The sequence below is a fragment of the Bradysia coprophila genome, unplaced genomic scaffold, assembly GCF_014529535.1.
Source record: "Bradysia coprophila strain Holo2 unplaced genomic scaffold, BU_Bcop_v1 contig_732, whole genome shotgun sequence".
In the NCBI taxonomy this organism is placed as follows: Eukaryota; Metazoa; Arthropoda; class Insecta; order Diptera; family Sciaridae; genus Bradysia; species Bradysia coprophila.
In genome coordinates, this window is record NW_023503972.1 from 1,161,440 (window position 1) to 1,177,113 (window position 15,674).

General features: G+C 34.2%; 1 protein-coding gene across 1 annotated transcript in view; it reads left to right on the forward strand.

The window, feature by feature from the left end:
- Positions 1-209: 209 nt before the first annotated feature.
- The window catches only part of LOC119084098 (cholecystokinin receptor type A-like), an 83,338-nt gene continuing 67,873 nt past the window's right edge, over positions 210-15,674 (forward strand). The window contains exon 1 of the mRNA XM_037193949.1: positions 210-524. The gene's annotated coding sequence lies outside the window, so the exon portion shown is untranslated. The remainder of the gene's footprint in view (positions 525-15,674) is intronic.

Below are 15,674 nucleotides of genomic sequence, written 5' to 3' on the forward strand. Positions count from 1 at the left end.
TAGAGCTTTTTTACCGAATGCGCAGACACCGACATGAAATCAAAGAACGAAAAGTGATTTCCTTTGAATGGTTAACAATGTTGTATACGTTGGTGGTGCAAAAGAATGTTTTTAAAGCTTTTCATGGTCGATATATTTTCTTTTATGTTCGAATGTTCATTGAAATGAAGTATTGTTTGATAGCATCGTTTCGTCAGTTGTAAAGCGACTGTTGAATTCGTTACATCTGCTACGAAGTGAGTTAAATTAACGAATGAAATTTGAATCCGGAAAAGGGTCTGTTGTTAAATAAAGTGGAAATTATAATTGGTTGAGCACTGAAGGATTTATTAATTAATTCCGTTAAAATTTATTGGAATTTATGTAACCAAATTAATAACAAAAATAGAAAAACTGGAAATATGATTTGAAAAGTAAATTTAAATTTGATGTGGAAGTGGAAACGATTGTATAAAGTTGACAATTGAACGTTTTTTTTTAATTCAAATTTTCATAGTGTTGTGTGCTTTTCGGAACTGAAGGAAGTGAGTAAATTCATTCTTCACATTAATTAGCTTTTATTTGTAATTTGCATAATGTATTTTATGACAATAAAGAGGGGGAAATCAATAGATTTGCATCTCTCTCTCTTTTTTAAATTTCAATTTCGTGAATAGCTCCATCGCAACTCTTTTTTGATCAAACATAGTGATGGACGAAAATAGGTGGTATCAGCCGAGATATAAAGAAATTTTTCTTAAAATTGTCTATATGAATTCTGGCAAAATGAGCAACAATTAATTTTCTTTTGAAAGATCTGCACGGTGTGCCCAAAATAAATTTGGTTGGAAATGTTTTGCCGAGGAGATTTCTCAACAGATTTGGCTTTTTTGGGTCAAAAGAAACAGCTTTAGTTCACGCCATAAGTGCGCTTCAGAATTTTAATTTTGGGTGAATCCGAGGGTGAATCAGTGGATGAACAAATGAATTGAAAAATAAATTTCAACGCACTCTGATAAGAGAATATCATGAATCACTCATATAATACGACGCTATGTTTGATTTGTGGTTGACCAATACCCTCTCTAGCAAACAGACTAGGACTATTAGGGGGTGGTAAAACTGTACAGTGTATGATGTTATAGAGAATTTAACACCTTTCAAAATAAATAAAATGAAGTATGAGCAGCGATGTCCTTTTTTGTTGAAAATTTCCTCCGTCATTTTGGTGTGCAAAAATGAAATAAATTTGTGTAGGTCGATATTGCTTTAAAAAAAGCGAGGCGCCTCTCCATCACAAAAAAAATTCAGTGTCAAATTTGTCAAAATAAGGTGGTATTTTGAGTGCGTTTGACTGTTTGATTGCTAGAGAGGGTTTTGTGTTGACAATTCAAATTTTGAATTTTCAGCGGACTTGCGGCGTGTGTTCGAAGATAGAAAAGTGCGACGAGCGTTTTTGAAAACATTACCACCTAATCTTCCATTAAAAATTCAAATTTCACTAACTCCAGGAGTCGCAGCAGGATCAAGGGTAATGCCAACCAATTCAGTATCTCCAAACCATCCAAGACTCTTTATTTTCAAGATTTGGTGGTACCCAGCAAAAATGAATGAAAACTGACAAAAGAACCGTCAATATTTTCAAAAGCGCCAGTCGCACCTTCCTACTGTTCGAACAAAAAATCTCACGTCGAAATTTACGTCAACGAGTATAAATAACACATTTTTCTCATGTGCAACAATTTTTCCCCTATTCTTGTAGTGTGGGTAGTACAGGAACTGGGGACATAAGTATAAAATAATGAGCCACTATTGTAAGTTTTAGGTAAAAATGTGACGAGAATTACTGATGTTCTGTTCTGCCGTATAATTTGCAAAAGAAACTAGTTCAGTCAAATTAAACAGAAAAATTCATTTGTTTTGTTGCTGAGAGTTGTTTCTTATGAAAATTACGGCAAAATTGCCAGCATTTAAGAGAAAATTTATAGCCTACATTTGGGAGGAAAAATACTTGTTTTTTGATGATTTCTTTGAACCAAAATCTTTTTTTGAAAAAGTAAAATCATTAAGACACCCAAAAATGTGTTACTTTTAAGAGGTTCCGAGCCTACGCTGAAATTGTAGCCTACATTTCTGCGTTTCGAAATTTTTGATCGCTGATATCTTTTTACAAGAGCCCTTTTTGAAAAATGTACGACCACATTTTCGAGTAAAAATATGTCAGCTTTGAATAAAAAATAAAATTGTCTGTGAAAGTTCCATGTGCTTTGAGAAAACTGTACCGATGCCCCAAATTTGCATCAAAGGTACACTTTTCTCAAAGCACATGGAACTTTCACAGACAATTTTATTTTTTATTCAAAGCTGACATATTTTTACTCGAAAATGTGGTCGTACATTTTTCAGAAAGGGCTCTCGTAAAAAGATATCAGCGATCAAAAATTTCGAAACGCGGAAATGTAGGCTACAATTTCAGCGTAGGCTCGGAACCTCTTAAATCGAAAAATTTGCTGGTATGTCATAAGTTAACCCACTTGAAGAAACCTATGCAGATTACACAAATTTACACAATCTGAAAATTTGTTTCTCCAAGTAACAGATTTTTGCGTTATTAATGGTTTTTGCTTTTTCAAAAAGAGACTTTTGTTCAAAGAAATAATCAAAAAATGAATATTTTTCCTCCTAAATGTAGGCTATCAATTTGCAAAGGGTTGATCGCTCTTCATGATCATGGCTCATCAGTGCTAACAGTGCACTGTTTCACGTATATATTCTTTTCGGTCATTCAACGCATTCCAAACAAAAGTGATCAGTGTTTTATAGTTGTATGACATACTGTCCAGTTTCATCCTGGAAGTGCGTTGGTTCGTTACATTACGAGTATCATGTGCTAAATGCTAAACGCCCATTATATAACATTGATTCTTACCATGCGTGAGCACCATAACCGACCAAACTTTTATAAATTATGCAACTTTTACCGCCAACTAAAAAAAAATTGAAGTGACAGGCGGACCTAAAGATGCATTTACATTTTAATGTAATTCGTTGTCAATATTTTATGGTGTTGTTTTGAACCATAACGACAAACTTTCTCAATTAAAAACGGTCATGCCCAATCAGTTATGGGATCGTTTCCAGACGACAAGGGTCTGGATAAGATGTTTTTATTACAGTTCTAAATGTGTTAATTATGATTGAAAATAAACTCTAAAAATGGAAAGAATAAAAAACCTAATCAGATAAAGAGGATGCGACCGTATACCCTCATTTGCAATTTAAAAACATGATCTTGACTTTTGTGTTGTGAATGTATGTCGAGTACCCAAATTTATACTCAATGGTGGGAGTACAAGTAACCTCAATCGTACTCGGTGCCCACACTATGGCGCTGATGAAGTGGTTCAAGTTAATCATGTTTGTCCGCCTTATGTTTAGCATGTACAGCACAGTGTCATATGTAATCGATTTCACTTAACGTTGCAACAATTTGAAACTAAACCGAAAAGCAAAACAAGTTTTCTGTGTGTCTAAATTGAAAGAAAAGATTTTGAAATCCAATCGTAACACGAGAGATTACATTTTCCGAGTTGTTCAGAAAAGGCTTGTGGGCGTAATGCGAACATGTTTTGAAACGCTTTGTATTGTGTACTTTTATTGAAAGAAAATATCGTGATAACGTGCTAAATACTGTGTGTCTCTACAAATTGCGTTCCACCTAATTTTTTGATCAAAGAAAATGTTTTTTTTTTGTCGTTACCAACTTAAACGTTGAAAAGGAACATCGCCAATATCGGCTGCTGTTCAATAACCATGGTGACAACTTCCACATAAAAAGAAACGTTTAACAACATTGTACACAAAGAGGTTTTAATGAAATAATTGATTCTCAAAGTATTAATTGATTTAGGAAGAAAAAAAAACAATGAAAGAATGTAACGACAGAGAGAGAGAGGAAGAGAAATACCAAACAAAGTTGTTGAATTTGTTGAAAAGAAACTTTTAATAAACTTTCCAGAAATTATGCGACGAAGTTTTCCATGTTGTATCAATTTTTAATAAATGAAAATTCCACCCCAAGTCGATAACAGGTCAATTAAGAAAAAATTTATTGATTATAAAGCAGAAGGAAAACAAGAAGAAAAAGAAGATTGATTAAGCTCCCCAGCAAAGTGAGCACTTTATGAACACAAAAATTTACAAGAAAATTATAAACAAATTGAAAGAATGAAATTTAGAAGAGGCTAAAGAGGTCGATTTCCTTGTTTGCGTTGAACGGATTCCAAAAGACTTTTTTCTCAATTTTTTTTTTCTGCATAAAATAGCTAAAAATTGAAAATAAAGATACCAGTGCCTCGCCTTTTGACGAAAAAACGTGAAACCGTAAAGATTTTTCACTTTATAAATTCCTGAAATATGTGATTTGAGCCATTTTCCACCCAAATTCCACATAAGGTCTTAAGTTTGCAACATGAAAATTACAGTAGTATTGTTCACTCAGTTCACACAGTTTTAACTAGTTCAGTGAATTTTGTTTTGATAAAATGTCAAATCGCAGGGAGTTGCGGGAAATGGTAATTTTTTAGAAAAAAAATCACAGACATGCCAATTCATAGTTAGATTATTTAATTGTAACTTACATATCGAACAATTTTTTATCCGGTTCTGTGCAACGTATTTAAAGACCCTGATAATCAATTCGAAAAAGTGGTCTTGACTGTGTTAATGCCAGGTGGAGTGAAAAATGTTCGAGTTGAGCTGAGCGATGATGGAATGGAAGTGATCACTACTCATCATCCTAAGGTTTTGTGCATCCAGGAATCCTTAGAAAAGGTCAGGCAAAGAGTAGATATGTGCCTAGAGTCGATGATAAAGATAAGTCTACCGATAAAAGTCCAGACAGCCATCGATTCGTGGTCGAAGGGAGGCCTTAAACGGGACGACGGCACAGACATCGCATATGCTGAATTTAAGGGCTATATCAAGGAATATAACAAAAAGTTTAACGACACGCAATTGGTGTAAATGTGACTGTAAATTAGTTCAAAAAATCAATGTCGCCATAAAATACTTGAATTCTTTGAAAAATACACATTTCCCGCAACTCAAATAGGTTTGTGTCGATTTATTTATTTTCAATTTCGGTCAGCAAATAGTTTACTTTATAGTGTTCATTCTAAAACAAAACTTGGGACAAATTATCCGAAATAATTTGAATGTCGGATTAAATTCGTTTCGTGCTCAGGTAAATAAAAATTCTTGACAACGAAAAAGTAACTTTAGTCGAAAAGTCCGTTCTGTGAAGTAACTTAATCGAAACTGTTGTGAAGATAGTCGTAAGTGACACAACAAAACTGAAATTATTTTGATGTTTGGCGTCTGACGTTTATTTGAATGTGTACATGTTTCCGGTAAAATAAAATAGTGCGATAAAGTGACCACTATCGAGGACCTTTAAAATGCCATCATTAGTTAAAGTTGATTTGCATAGGCTATTCCTTAAAAAATCATATCAACACGCAAGCCTCCCACGTTTTAAACATCCTCCAATTTTAGGGGTTTTATGAGATTTATCAACGCACTTCAGGCAAAAGTGCTATTAATGACAGCTGCCAAATAGAGTACTTTTTGTATGAAATTTTATCCCCACTCTTTTTACAGTGTAAAATTTTGTATGGAGCACTGTCAAGTTTCAGTACCCTATTTAAAATACCACTTTTGCTTGAAGTGCGTTGGATTTATAGAATTAAGTTTTAAGTTATTTTTAGGTTATTTTTGTAATAATTTCATTTATTTTATCATTCCATAAATATCACACTGTGTGGAATACAATTATTATTTACAAATTTCAGAACAATTCATCGTCATAAATAAAACGATTAAAAGATTTTTACATAAATTAAGAGCAATACAAATAATAAAAATTGTTTGAGTCAAGAATTAGGTACTTTCGTTTAATATTGTTTAACAACCTTTTGAGTTTCCTTGTACAAATAGCTCGTATATAGGCTACAATTTTTGTGATAAACTCATCATTGTTACCCTAACCTTCATGTAGTTAAAATTGATTTTCTGAGGATTCATAGCATAAAAAAAAGTCAAAAACGTTGGATTGTACGGTTTTGAGATACAAAAATTAAAACTTTGATAAAATATGTGATTACAACAGCTAATTTAAAAGGTAATTCCAAATGGTATTCAGGACCGAAATTTATTCCAACATATTTTACAGTTTGAACAATCGCCCTGTACTGATTAAAAATGTTTAAAACTGAATCAAAAGCATTTTTAGTTCAAAGTTTCAGGAGATTTAGAAGCATCTTTAGAATTTTAGGAGTTTTCGGAGATTTTAGGTTACACCTCCTAAATCCTAAAAACATTGTAGAACAAATTATTCGCAATTGTGACCAGGTCCCGACTGGTCATACTGACTCGAGAATTATCTTCAGATTTCACACTTATCACTTACCTACATACACTTGAAAGAACTAGAGAAATAAAACTAGATGATCAGAATTTTTTATGAGACATTAGGGAGTTAGGGACAGGAAATTAAATGCCCGAAAATTCCCTATTTTATCTGTCAGGTTAATAATTCCCACTTGTCCAGATGGCAAAAAAAGCTTCAAATTTGAAAAGCAAAAAAAGGTTTAAAAAACTCGCTCCGCTCGCGGAAGAGTGAAATCCGAAATATGTTTAGATTTAATAGTTATTGTGGTTCGGATTACGCTTCTACGCGAGAGTAATTCATTTTTTTTAACTGCAAACTCGTTGAAGAAAATTTACCCATCCAAAAAAGTTTTAATTAAGTTTTTTCGACAACTTTCAACTTACTTGCTTACAATTTTTGATTTTTCGCCACATTGATCTGTTCCAGACCAAAGTCGGAAAAGTTGCTTTAAAAAAATACAACACAACACCCTCACAGCCTTTCGCCCAGCTGACTGAATGACATTTATTTTACAAACTAGACTTAGGGTAAAAACACCAGTACCAGACACAGTTTAGAAATTCGGCCTTCCATTGTTTAGAACAATAAAACCCATTCTTTTGGCCGAATTTCTAAACTATTCCGAAGCTTGTGTTTTTACCTTACATTACTACAGAGAGGCGTTATCGGTACTAAATTCAAGGCAAAAACCATTGAATTGATTCAATCAAATGTTGTTATTGTGGACAACCATCTGATGAATAGAATCGCCGTCTTGTGGTTGAATTTCAAACCCACAACTGGCAACTCAATGTGAAGAGTTACACACTGCTCTATTGAGTTGTTTTTCCGGATCTATGGACCAGTAGAATTTTTTGTGGCTCAGTAGTTTCAGTGGCTCTAAGTTCCACTTCTCATTCTATACTTTGAGCATGAGAAACAAACAGAAAGTCGTTGCACTCACTCGCACCAGCAGCATTCTTCCATTTTTCAATTGTAGTGCAGAATAATGGCTATTGATATTGGAGGTTCTATCTAATCGACAAGCTTCGAAACGCATATAAAATCTAACCAATAACCTTTAATAGTGTTCCAGAGGGCATAAATGAACCGAAACCATCTGATTTTGTCTAATATAAATATAAATTGAGACACAAAATTAAACGGACGAAATGCAATAAAAGTCTGATTGAAATAGTAAACGTAAGGAATGTAATATCCTAAAATGTCCTCTGTCACACCACACTCCCAAGACAAAAGTTGCAAAAAAGAAACTCATTTTGACTGAAAAGTTTTTTTTTGCGATGTCTAGAAATTATATCTAATTTATTTACAAAACGTTGACTAAATTAAAGGCAACGGTAATATGAAACATCTGCAGAGGACAGCCACATTCCACTTGCATTAAATCAAAGAAATTGAATATGATTAACAAACTTTCGTTGGAATATACACTAAACGCGGCGATTTGCTCTTGAAAAACTTTTCTCATAAAATTGAATGTAATACAAACAATCGTTGAATGTCACCCATCTAACATCGTACAATAAAAGCAAAAGATTTTCGTTGTGGACGTTGTCGTATACCGGAGTTGGAATGATTTTATGCGTATAGATTAATTGCCGCTATTTTTTTCGCTGTCGAAAGTTAATAGGCTGATATTATATGAGCTTTCTACACGTGCTCTTAACGGATGCCATTACAGTGTATAAACGGAATACATCTAGAGGATCACTTGTATTTCGTTATGGTAATCGGGAAAGTCGGCCGAGTTCAATTGGATTTTTAAACTTACCTTGTCATAGTACTTTCAACGGAAGATGAAATTGCACAAAATGTCTAGCAACATACATTGAGTAGATGTTATTTGCACCCGGGTACAAACAGTCGCTGAGTTATTATGGATCAAGTCTTCACATTGAATTATTGGATGGACAGTTGTGGGTTCGAAACTCAACCGCAACACAAATAATTCGTTTCTTCAGGTTGTTGTCCACAATAATGACATCTGATTGAATCGGTTATTAGGTTGCGTCTTGGATTTAGTACCGATAATGTCTCTTTGTGTTACATCTGCTACTTGTAACTGTTCGTTGGTAATGTCATTCAGTCAGTAAGTGAAAAGACCATTGACGTGTTGTCATTTTTTTCTTTGTTATTTTAACACGTAGGGGATAATGCTTGAGCAGGCACTTTAGGCACACCGGAAAGTGCTAAGGGAGTTAAGAAATACATCCAAATAAATTTCTAAAAATCAAAAGTCAAATTTTTGATTTTTAGAAATTTATTTGGAGGTATTCTTCGACTCCCTTAGCACTCTCCGGTGTGCCTAAAGTTGACAAGTCACAACAACCGGCAACGTGTTAATACTTCTTCCTAAATCCCGAAAAAAAATGAGCCAAAGATTTGCTCAGAATGGACAGAAGTCGCATTAGAACGATTCAGAAGAATAGGCAAATCAATTGAGGCTTTTGGAAACTCCGAAGTGTCTTGAACTAAGACGCTGGATGCTCGGATACTATGAGGTGGTTCCTGCTGTTATAGAACCTGAAAAATTGGTACTGCCAACGCACTTCAAGCAAAAGTGATCACAGTCGACAGCTGCCAATTAGAGTACTATTTTCTGTTAAATGGTTTTTTACAATGTTTTACAGTTATATGGCACACTTCAGTACCCTATTTAGAGTATCACTCAAGCTTGAAGTGCATTGGTACTGCACGTCTTTAATACATTTTATAAATATGTTCAGCACGTAAAAACTCCAGCCACGTATTTCCTTTCAGTCAATGCAATAACGATAAATGAAAAGGTGAAAAAAGAGACACATGAATATCAACAAAATTCATGGTGAAGGCCGCCAGCACAGGAAAACTAGATTAACTTTTTATGTAGGGTTATGTACACAGCTAACTTTGTGTCTTTGCTTTTAAAGAGCATTCGAGAGCTTTAAGCTTCTTTCGTATTTCACCGAAATATTCCACTTTTTCAATTGAACCCAAAAGAAGTTCAAAGCTTTTGAAAGCTCTTCAAAGGAAACAAATAATATGAAACGGTATTTTGGCTTCACACGGCAGTCGGCTCGTCTGCGGTTGAACTGGCTGTATCTTGATGAGGCCGTAATCTATGATTGAGCTATCCATGCGGTTGTAATTATTGCATGACTCTTAAAGGCTCCCTTTTTCGTCTTCTCTTTTTGTACGAATCAAAGAAAATATTCAACCGAGAAAGTCTTATTATAAGTGAAAATGTGAGGGTTCGATTTAGCAATTCCCGTAGCAATTAAAAATGAAAATAAAAGAATCCAGAACAAACGCCATAAATTTGATGAAAATCTCCGAATACATAAAATTACAGTGAAAGTAAAACCGTCATTGACCGGGGAGCTTGATCAACACCACATGGAATATAATTTTTATGGTTTCTGAATTACATTATTATGGAGTTCTATATCGGTAAAATGTTGAAAAACATCAATTCTAATCAGCGTTTTTTATGTAAATTTTTATATTTTTTTTGTATTCCAAAAATAAAATATAAAAATTGTCGATCCAGTATACATGCTATACTGAATGAGTTGCCATCATGTTTTCATATTTTCGAATAATTTTTGTGTGTTGACAAGAATCTGGCAACCATGTAGTTCCTTTAATATTTTTGTGTTGAGTGACCGACATACACATTGGGTGTTTTTGTTGTAAAATAAACCACTTTAGCGTAAATGTTTCGTGGTAGGTCAATGTAATAGTTCCGCAACAGTGCTGCGCAAAGTGAACTTTCTCATGCCTGATTTGGGTGACGTATGAAGGGTCTTTTTTCACTGGTTCACTGGAGGGTTTACTTTTCGTCACTAGTTACACCACAAAAATATGCAGCCAAGTATGAATTTCGATTCAACCAAACCGAATTGATTGCGTTGATTAAATGAGGTTCTTTTCGTCACTAGAGTCTGTAAAATCGCAGGTTGTAATAGGCAGCAACAGTCTGAAATGTCACAGTTTGGAAAATGGAGCAATAGTCTGCAATGTGGTAGTTTGTAAGAGGTATCAACACTCTGTAAAGTAACAGTTTGTAAAAGATCAACGCTCTGTAATATCACAGTTTGTAAAAAAAATCAACGCTCTGTAGTGTCACAGTTTGTAAAAAGGGAGCGACAGTCTGTAATGTTACAGTCTGTAAAAGCTAGCAACACTACGTAATGTCACATTTTGTAAAAGGGATCAACAACATTCTGTAATGTTACAGTTTGTAAAAAAAAAACGACAGTCACAGTCTGTAAAGGGAATCTACACTCTGTAATGTTACCGTTTGTTTTAAGTTATGTGTAATGTCAAAGTTTAGGATCACAATCACCCACTTGTCAAAATAAACATTTGGACAGAGGTGCATAATATCAATTAGATATCACTTCATTTTCTAAATTGAATTTGTTCCTTTAAGAGAAAAAAAGGGTTACAAAAGTGTCTGCCATGTTTCTGTTGATTGGGAGTATACCACCCTCACTATAAACTTAATTGCTTAGCACAAAAAATAACGTTTTAGCCCACTTCTCACATCTGAAATTTCTTTTTCGTTTTTTGTGTAACCATTGTAATGCATATGAATGTAATTGAATTTTTTTTCCGACAAGCGTTCATGCTACCGCATGAAAATCATAGATCCTGAGAAACTAACAAGTGATTTATTTATGGGTTTTTTTTCAACTGTATTTCGTGCGCTAAGTAGAAAACTTAATAAATCAATTTCAAAGCTTTTAGAGATTTATTTCAAACGTGCCCTACGTAATGAAAATATTAAATGTGTAGTTTTCCCACACTCTCTATCCATAAAGCTCAACTTTGTATTCTTTTACGAAGATATACGTTACAATGCAGACACACATAATACAATTTTAGATGTACATTTGAATCGCCAATTTGTACAAGTACAAGACGCTGTAGAAACATAATTTGTCTGTTACACTGACTTGAATTTAATTTGTCTCGATTTCCGGATTCACAAGTGCATCTATTCTTAGAGAATGGCAACGGGACCAACAAAAGTACGCTCAAAAAGACCAGAAATCTGTAATTTTCTTAGCAGAACCCAAGAATAAATAAAATCAGAATCCGTTTCAATAAGTTACGCGGCCACTAATGACCTTAAAGTATGCGACCGTGATGCTACGTAAATGATTATTTGCTATAGTTCGGCATGTGAAGTGTGAATTTTACGATGAGATTTCAGTGCCCTGTCTTCTCGAGGACCCATTGGACCATTGTTTTTTTTATAATCGACAGAAAACAAAATATGTTTCCAAGGCCAAAATTGTCCAGGGTGCTGCATGGGCCAGACCCGACGATCGTACCATCATCATAAAATTCACTATATTTGAAGGTGATAACGCAAAAATTCTTCCTTGCAACCAAATTCATTCAAAATATACTCTCTTTTGCTATACCTTACAGAGCCTACTTTCGAGAAAAAATTCAAGAAAATTTTCAAGAAATTCGAGACATTTCAAGAAATTATTTCTCAAAAATGGGACCTTTTACCTTGTAGGGACAGAATGGCATGCGGTACAACATTTCCTTACAAGAAATGACAATATCAATCGAGTTTAAAGATCAACAAGATGTGACCAAGTCCACTAAAAATCAGTGTTGATAGTCTCATTCTACGACATTTTCTAAGGTTAAAAAATTATCTACCGACAAAAGTCTACAACAGTTCACTCTACCATAACTACACATACATCCCGAGATAGTTATTCTAAAAAAAACCAATCGAACTGTGTATCGTATACAACAGTAATAGGTATTGTATATGGCATACGATCTCCGTAAATGGAAATATATTCTCCCTTTATTTTTCTATGTTTCAATTGCTTCTGTCTGACACCAATCCAGACACTTTTATCGTATTTAATCAAATTTATTTAATGTTCATGATATGAGCATATATAATATGCAAGTCATGTTAGAAACGCAAAAGAATGGAGAAAAGCAATTTTAAGGAAAATCACTTTTTTTATGTTTAAAGAACCGAATATAGCACTAATTGCCGCGCTATAAATACAGAAACATACCGAATTTATTTATTCATTCATAGAATGATTCATGGATTTGTGGTGGGTACTATGTTCTGCGAGACTCTGTCTGTCTGAATTATTAAAGATTACACTCAAAATGTACAACCATAATTTTGCAATATATTTGTATATAACAGGTGGCAGAGACAGCATTATCAACTCACGTTTCATTTTTCTATTTTCGGATTTAAGTGGAATAAATCGACGGCGGCAAGCCACTAAAAAATTGACGGATAGAATGTTAAAAGAGGAGGTTTTTAAAGTTGGAGAGACGTTTGTTTTGGTTGAATTTGAAATTCTTTGGCCATATTGACTTTAAACCCTAGTGGCGGCGGGCGCACCTGGACGATAATGGGTAAATCTATGGTCTGCTTAAACTGTTACCTACTTACTGACTAAAGCTGGTTGTTTGCTGACTCTATAGTATACTAACGTCTTCCATTCTGCAAGTGTACTCTAATCCCCAGATCCGCGACCCCAATGATTTAGTGTTTATCGACCACACAATCTTGCCATCTTTTCCGTGGTCTTTCTCGATCGACTTCCATCGAATTCACTTCCTATGTGCTCCTTATATTACAAAGCATACCGCATTGTGGGTCATTTTGACGCTAAGTCTTTGACATTTATGATATGATGTCAGCCAACGCACTACAAGAACAGAATATTTCTCCTTTTACATGGACTATTTTTGTGAAAACATTTTCCCGAACTTTCACAAAAATGTTTTTTTTTTGGGAAAATTAAGGAAAATCTTGAAAAATGTTTTCCCTGCCTTTCAATCTCCGCCTTTATTTCATTCGTTACGTTTCATATCGAACCTAAGTACTTGAAAATTTTTCCCAACCTGACTGGCGGTGGATGGTTTGACCCAAATATATCTATCTTCGAGCTGAAACTCACTTGAAGTTAATCGAAATATCCCACGCAATGCTGTGTTCGACAAACTAAATCTAAATGGCATAACCGAACATTGTATAGAGAAGAGATTTGCACACGTCTGCACATCATCACGTCTAAACTATTCAATGAAACGACGTAACTCGTTTCCTAATTTGTATTCTTTGCGAAAAGGTCAATAAAAACAAATGAGACCGTTTTGTCTTGCAATCTTCACAACAAATTGATTTTTATTCGTCCTTTTTTTATCTGTCAGTCAGTCATTTTTTATGCCACACTGTATGAGTGTATGATTGCAACAATCACACAGCTGCTGCTGTATCGACTATTTTCTTGAATGAACGAAAAAATTCCGTTTTTTTATGTCAATGCACGTCCTAGCATAGAGTGTTCCATTTCGGAGATTGTTCAAGTTTGTCCCACGCCATCGTCATGTAAAAAATACCGAAAGTGAACACGTAACTCATTTTTTGTATGATGTCCCACGGCATAAAAGTGAACTATATCCGAAATGGAACGCCCTATTAAACTCGAATTTAAAACTAAAAAAAATAGGAACAGTGACAGTGACCTCCTGAATCGTGCACTGTTAAATTCGTCATCGAAACGAGGACATAGATTATGGTGAGTGTACAGCAAAAACGCAATGACAATTTACTCGATTCTTTTTGGCAATACCCTCCCTAGCAAACAAACTAGGAAAATTAAGGTGGTAAAACTGTACAGTGTATGCTGTCATAGAAATTGTTACACTTTTAAAAATAAATTGAATGAAGTAGCAGCGATTGCCTTTTTTGTGTTAAAAATATCACATATCCTGTCACCATTTCGTAATAATTTGTGATTGTGATGTTTTGGTTTGCGTATTTCTCCGTCATTTTGGTGCAAAAATGAATTAAAGTTTAAAATTTGTGTTTTTCATGTGATGTCGATATTTCTTTATAAAAAAACTCTTCAACGCCAATTCCATTACAAAAAAAGTCAAATTTGTCAAAATAAGGTTGTATTTTGACTGCGTCAAAACGAAGTTTGGTTGCTAGAGAGGGTATTGTTTTCGGTCATGGTAAGTTGGCATTGGCAACAATAGATGTTCTTACAATTCAAACTTTTATCGGATGAAGTTGAAATAATTGAAAAAATCTATCAAAAATTGCCCTCATTTTCGGTCCCGAAGCATGAATTAGTCATTTAAATTATATAACAAGGACAAAGATCCCAAAGTACTTTTTCGTGTTACGTACTGAGTCTTTCATGTGTCGGGGACGGATATGGGAAAAATGCAAATTCAAGTTGCCGAAGTATCCGGTAATTAATAGGAATTGAAAGAATTATTAGAAATTGAAGGAATTACAAGGAATAGAAGGAACAACGATTGACAGAAAAGAAAATACGAGAAATTGAATTGAAATTAAATGAAATAAAACAAGACCGGAAACCGGTCATACTTTTTTGCATTCATTTAGTTCTTTCGCTCATCGTACTTATCCGCATTTCTTTTCATTTACGTTCAATTTCTCGTATTTCCAGTCAATTCCTTGTAATTTCTTCAATTCCTATTAATTGCCGGATCCTACGGCCATTCCTTCGAGGGTGCGTAATCAATTACCTTTCGTCTCTTGAATTTATTACATTTTATTTTGTTTGAAGCCGATGGCAGCGTCAAAGTGAATGAATTTTCTTTTGTTAAATATTTGACTTTTTCCTTAAACTGCTCTCCATGCAGCAAGCATTTGATGTAATTCGCATAAGATTTCCGATGAATATTATTACTGGAGTTGTACGGGGAAGTATGGATGATTTTATCTTCTCTCTACAATGTTGTTTTCATGTCTGACTCAAGCGATAACAGAATGTTCCTTGAAAATACGTACGGTTTAAAATCTTAAAAATTAAAATCAACAAACAATCATCCGACTGCAATGATAAATGGATTAGACTGAACTCAGTTAGGAAGTTCCTAATAGGAACTCAAGTATGTTTTATCAGATTGTCATCATATTATTCAAATTTTCACTGACAAAAGTGGGAATAAAAGTTTATTTTGCAAACCAAACTTATACATACATAATAACTCTTAAGTAGGTGCCAAAGAAGAGTAAAAATCAAATAAGTTGAACGCCATAAACAACTCATCAAAAACAAATGCTCCAAGCAAAAACTTTTCTATTGTTTTCAATCCTTTCTCGTCGCTCCGTTTTCTGTGTTTACCCAAAAAAAATCCTATATTAAGAAATCGGTATGCAAGGAAACTATATAGTGAATCTGTTGGAAAAAAGCTTATTTTTGTATGACACACA